This window comes from Lactuca saligna, chromosome 9, assembly GCF_052625555.1.
Source record: "Lactuca saligna cultivar CGN05327 chromosome 9, ASM5262555v1, whole genome shotgun sequence".
NCBI lineage: Eukaryota > Viridiplantae > Streptophyta > Magnoliopsida > Asterales > Asteraceae > Lactuca > Lactuca saligna.
In genome coordinates, this window is record NC_136425.1 from 125,276,873 (window position 1) to 125,283,799 (window position 6,927).

Consider the following 6,927-nt stretch of genomic DNA (forward strand, 5'->3'; position numbering starts at 1 on the left):
TTATGACATGTGTTCTGTGACACGCAAATTATTATGTCAACAGTTTGTCTTGTAATCTCCATTGCGAAAACTATTTATAAATTTGATACAAGTAGTTAATAATAGTTGTGTCTAGTAGTAAACATAACATTGTTTTTCTTGGGTTTTTAAACATCCAAAAATAGTGATGACAAGTCTACGACTATTTTACTAATAAAATTATTTTTAAAAGGAAAATATCAAACGTTGTAGTTTTGTTTAACACCTTTTCACTAGTTTGTAACATTGTAACACAAAATATATTTTATTTTCGGTCAACTATAGTCAATCACGATTTTTTTGTAACCAAAATGATAACAAACACATGTGTCAAAGTTTTTTATGTAGATAACAATTTTTATACAAGAATATGTTCCATGTTCATCATATATTCATAGTGCATGAAATTATCCAATGAATAAATGCATTTTAACTTATGACAAGTTTATAAAACACGATTTTTATGTATGTAAGCATGAAGTTTCCGACATCAAATGCACAAATCATTCCATAAACAAGTTGGTTCATGTAAATATCCAATGGGTAAACGAAACTCGACTTGTATTCCCCCCCTCCCCCCAAATAGCCTGAAAAACATGGGGGTATGAAGCTCACCTTGGTATTTCATGAGTTGTAGGAAGGAAAGTGAAGAAGATTTTGAGCCTAGCTTGAGCTTGAAGGGATTCTTGAAAATGGGTGGTGTTCTAAGGATTAAGCACATGAAAAATGTGTGTAAATGCGATGATTAACATTAGGGTAGTTGAATACTTACTAAGTTCTTAAGAACCACTTGAAGAATTTATCACTTCTTAAGGATGGAACACGAAAATTAGAAATTCTAGATGAGAGAAATTTTTGAGAGTAAAGTGAGTGAAGAAGTGTTTGGTTTGTGTGTGTGTGTGTCTTCAGCCGCAAGTCCTTAAGGAGGGAAGAGATGGCCTTGTCTTGATACATGATGGGTACTAGAAGGCCATGCATGGAGGTTTGAAGGATCAAAGCAAGTGAGGTGTGGTTGTTTGTTGGTTAAGTGGGTGTAAAGCACTTAGGTGGCACTCCTTTTGTGATTTTTTTTATCAAATACCAAACCAAAACCTTATGAGGTTTTCAGCTTTTATGGACTATCCATTAGGGTTTTTGGTTTTAGGATGGCCGAAAACACCCTATATCCTTTAAGGGTTTTTGGTTTTAGGATGGCCGAAAACACCCTATATCCTTTAAGGGTTTTCGGTTTTGGAGTGTATATGGCTTTTGGGCTTAATTTGGCCCCATAAAGGGTTTTCGGTCCAATAAGGCTCAAAGGAAAAAAGCATTTTCGGCCTATGGTATTTAGGCCGAGAACTCTAAGCAAAGGCCCAAAATTTTGTTTTTGTTTAGCTATTGGATCAATTTGGGCTTACATGAGGTTATTACCACTTGATTCTTAGTGTATGCATGCATGTACATATAACATTGTTATTTTTGAATTTCAAAAGCTTAATGTGCCAAGGTTACATAGAAGAATTGTTCGTACATGAATCATAATATCAGCCCTAAATTTGCGAGTTGTGACATACTCATTCTGAGGTGACTCGGCTGGATTGACTCATTTGATTTGACCAGTTTGAGTTTGACTTTGACCAAGTTTTACCTAAGGGTATTTTGGGATTTTGATTATGATTGGTCATTTGGTGGGATAGGTGATAGTTAGAGCTAAGATTCGGGGTCGGGACCTCATTATGTGACATCCCCAAAATCACGGCCAGAAAAGACCGGTTTTGTTTATACTTTATTTCAAAATCAAAGTTATCTTTTAATAAAAGGTTTGCGGAATTTGTCCCAAAACAATAATATGATAAAGATTTATCAAAAGCATTTCCATAGAAATGTATTTCATTAAAAGACTCGGGATGTCATGTTCGTACAGATCAAAAGTATAAACAGTACAATATAAGCCTTACTACATTATTTCATATCTACAGGCCTATATCCGTAATCCCTCGTCCAAAACATCACACCTATGCTCATGCGCCACTTCCTGTAATACATAAAACTGAGTGGGTCAGGCTTGGGAGCCTGGTGAGCACATAGGGTTTTCAACCCACAATAAATAAGTTTATTAAGTTCATCAATCAACAATAACCCGATTACCCGTTCCCGTTATCCTCACTTTACGTCCCTAAACACCTATCATAAGGGACCTAGCCTAAGGATCATCATCGGGACGGACACTACTGCTAAGGGGATTCCTCAGCAATATATGTCCTAATAGGCAACCATGTGGGGGATGGAGTACATCTGGTGAGCACACAGTTCAAATAAACACACAGTTCAAATAAACACCTACAGGTTGCGAGCCTGCTAGTGTTCCACTGGACTGTCTAGAATAGTCCGTGGTCGTCATCTATACTCCGCTAGATGACTGGATCATCAATAACATCTAAAATGAGGCCTCTCATTATTTTATTTTGTCACACAACAACTATTACATCTACCCATGTTTTACCCAACACATTTTGTAGATATAAAATACATATACAGTTTAAATCTTTGAAAACATGTATAAAACGTTCATCCAGCATAGATAGCAAGTATTCAGATAATATGCACAAATAGCACGTAATTTATATTAAATACTTCATATCTATGTGTAAGTTGAAAGTAAATATGCACTCACCTGATTAGGTGGTGACTCAGCACTCGGACAGCGCTTCGATACTCTTAAAATGATATTCCTTCGATAAAACCTAGTATCGATACCACTAGGGTTTAGTCTAATGATGACCGCGACAAATTAATTGTCTGACTATTATTATTATTATATAAGCGTTAATAACACTTAATATAACTCATAATAATAGCCCAAATAATTATTTTAAGGACCTAATAACATTCCTATATTAAAACATAAGCTAAACTAAAGTTAGGATAGGTACAGCTCACTTACAGCGGGTTTTTCTCGAAAACCGGGCTTCGCTGGAGCAGCGTTCCCGAGCCGAAAGGCTCTTTTCTCGGGACTCCGGGAGCCTCGGGGCTTCCTTCGGGTGCTAGGGGGTTTACCTAGGCTTTTAGGGGGGTTAGGGAGCTTAGAGAGAGAGTTTAGAGAGAGAAAGAAGAGGGGTGAGGGGTGAGGAAATGAGGGAACCCGGCACCTCTATTTATAGGGGAGGAATTGGGTGGACTCGTCGAGTCTGAGTCATGACTCGTCGAGTCAGTCCATGTGGTGGCCTTCTGGTGGTGCCACGTGTCCAATTCTGGTGGTGCCACGTCACCCCCTATCGCGTATCAGCCTTCAAACTTAGAAAAATCATAACTTTCGCATACGAGCTCCGTTTTCGACGTTCTTTATATCCACGCGTAGGTAAAATCAAGATCTACAACTTTCGTTTAGACTCCGTCGGCTAATTCTCGACCGATCTCAAATTTAACAGTAGGAGGGGTTTAGACTGTTAAATGACCGCGAAGAGTTCATAACTCCTTCATACGGACTCCGTTTTCGTCTGTCTTTTTACCGTTGAGTTCCTATGAATGAGATCTTCAACTCTCATTTAGGTCGCGTAAGCCAAAAACCGCTCGAACTAAAATTCGAGTTTCGGACTGTACACTGCTAAGCCGAATCTTAGAAAAATCATAACTTCTTCATACGAAGTCAGATTTGGGCGTTCTTTTTATCGATGTTCTTAGTTTAACATATTCTACGACTTTTGTTTAGATTGCTAAGGCTAAAAAGTCTTCTATCGTAAATTCACTATTTACGTCTTCCGGTGCCGTGCCGGTTTTGCCGTAAAACTTCGGCGGGCCATAATTTCTTAGTTATACCTCGGATTTCGGCATTCTTTATATGTACGGAGACCTTGAGACATATTCTACAACTTTATGAAGAGATATCGGGATTATCTCACACTTTAATTTTGATGCTCATTTTTATTCTTTGTTAATAATTAAATAATAAACACATAAACACATGATTCACATAATACTCAAATATTTCATATTTATTACTTCAAAAAGAGTTACAATAGTTGACCTAGACTATTACATTGACAAAATGCTTAGCCCTGAAAACCCGGGCGTTACAATTCTCTCCCCCTTAGGATGATTCCGTCCCGGAATCATGCATCAGCAAACAGATGTGGATAACGACTCATCATGTCATCCTCTGTTTCCCAAGTGAGATTCGGCCCATTCGAATGTTTCCATCGGACTAGCACTAAGTCGACCATCTTGCGTCGTAACTTCTTAGTCTTACAGTCAACAATTGCCTCGGGCTCTTCGATCAGCCTTTTATTTTCATCTATCCTTAACTCTGAGATTGGAATTATGTCGGGAACATCTCCCACGAATTTCCTCAAATAACACACATGGAATGTGTTATGAATACCATTGAGTTCTTCGGGTAATTCCAGCTTGTAAGCTTGATTCCCAATCCTCTGAAGAACTTTGAACGGTCCAATAAACCTCGGATTCAACTTTCCTCATTTCCCAAATCGTATAAGTCCCTTCCACGGTGAGACTTTAAGTAAAACGGAATCCCCAACTTCGAAGGTTATCGGTCGTCTTTTCTTGTCAGCATAGCTCTTCTGACGATCCTGAGCTGCTAACATCCTTTCCCTAATCACTTTCAATTTCTCAGCAGTCTCATGGACTATCTCGGGGCCCATAAACTGCTTCTCTCCGGCTTCAAGCCAACAAGACGGCGTACGACACTTTTGTCCATACAAGGCTTGGTAAGGTGCCATCTTGATGCTCGAGTGAAAACTATTATTGTAGGAAAATTCTACTAGAGGTCAGTGTTCGTCCCAATTCCCTTGGAATTCGAGGGTACATGCTCTTAGCATATCTTCCAACGTCTGAATCGTTCTTTCGCTCTGACCATCAGTTTGCGGATGGTAAGCAGTACTTAAACACAACTTCGTACCCAACTCCTCTTGTAGACTCTTCCAAAACCTTGACGTGAAACGACTATCACGATCAGATACAATCGTAAGAGGGACACCGTGAAGTCTTACAATTTCCTTCACGTAAGCATTTGCGAGCTTATCCATAGACCACTTCTCGTTGGCTGCTATGAAGTGTGCACTCTTGGTGAAACGATCCACGACTACCCAAATCATGTCGTGTCCGTTCTTCGTCTTGGGCAGTTTAGTCACAAAATCCATGGTGATGTCTTCCCATTTACCCATGGGTACAGGTAAAGGTTCTAAACTCCCATACGGTTTCTGATGTTGTGCCTTAACCCTTGCACATGTTACGCACTCAGCCACATACTTTGCAACATCGAGCTTCATCGTCGGCCACCAGTAGTAGGGTTTTAGGTCCCTATACATTTTAGTGCTACCGGGATGAATCGAGTACATGGTCTTGTGTGCTTCTTCCATTAGAAGATCTCTTATTCCTCCCGTCTTAGGTACCCAAATTCGATCTTGGAATACCTTCAGTCCTCGACTGTTCGTACCGAACACTAACGTTCTTCCCAAACGTTCTTCCTTTCGGTCATTTTTTTCTAAAGCTTCTTCTTGAGCTTTCCTGATACTTTCCACAATCGTCGAGACGACTTCAATTCTTAATGCTCTTGGCCTTTTCCTTTCAAGATTGACTTTCCGACTGAGAGCATCAGCAACAATATTTGCTTTACCTGGGTGGTAAAGTATCTCACAGTCGTAGTCCTTGAGAAGTTCTAGCCAGCGTCGTTGCCTCATGTTCAACTCCTTCTGATTAAAGAGATACTGGAGACTCTTGTGATCAGTGAAGAGCTTGCACTTCGTGCCGTAGAGGTAATGCCTCCATATCTTTAAGGCAAATACTACCGCTGCCAACTCCAGATCATGAGTGGGGTAGTTCTTTTCGTGCTCTTTCAATTGTCGAGATGCGTATGCTATCACCTTTTCTCTTTGGGTCAGAACACAACCTAACCCGACTCCAGATGCATCACTATAAACTGCGAAATCTTCGACTCCATCGGGTAGAGAAAGTATCGGTGCTTCACATAACTTCTTCTTTAGCTTCTCGAACGCCTCATCGTGTTTCTCACTCCATGTATATGTAGCTCCTTTATGGGTCAAAGCTGTTAATGGAGCAGCTATCGAAGAAAAGCCTTGGATAAATCGTCGGTAATATCCGGCTAATCCTAGAAAGCTTCGAATCTCTGTGGGATTCTTCGGACGTTCCCACTTCATTACAGCCTCGATCTTGGCGGGATCAACCATTATTCCTTCCTGGTTAACAACATGACCCAAGAATTGGACTTCCCGTATCCAAAAGTCGCATTTGGAGAACTTTGCAAAAAGCTTCTCCTTCTTTAACACCTCCAACACTACTCGTAGATGCTTGCCATGCTCCTCCTGGCTTTTCGAGTAAATGAGAATGTCGTCGATGAACACTATCACAGATTTATCGAGGTATGGTTTACAAACCCTATTCATCAAATCCATGAATGCTGCGGGAGCATTGGTTAGTCCGAATGACATAACCAAGAACTCGTAGTGTCCATATCTTGTTCTGAATGCAGTCTTCTCAATATCCTGCTCTCTCACCTTCAGCTGATGATATCCTGACCTAAGATCGATCTTTGAGAAGTACCTCGAACCTTGCAGTTGATCGAATAGATCATCAATCCTTGGCAATGGATACTTGTTCTTCACCGTTGCCTTATTCAGCTCTCGGTAGTCTATGCACATCCTCATGCTTCCGTCCTTCTTCTTTACGAATAACACCGGAGCTCCCCAGGGTGATGAACTAGGTCGAATGAAACCGCTGTCCAACAGCTCCTGAAGTTGCGTCATGAGCTCCTTCATCTCCGTCGGTGCTAATCGATAAGGTGCTTTTGCTATAGATGTTGTTCCTGGTAATAAGTCTATGCAAAACTCTACTTGCCTATCAGGTGGTAATCCGGGAAGATCTTCGGGAAAGACTTCCGGATAATCGCACACAACC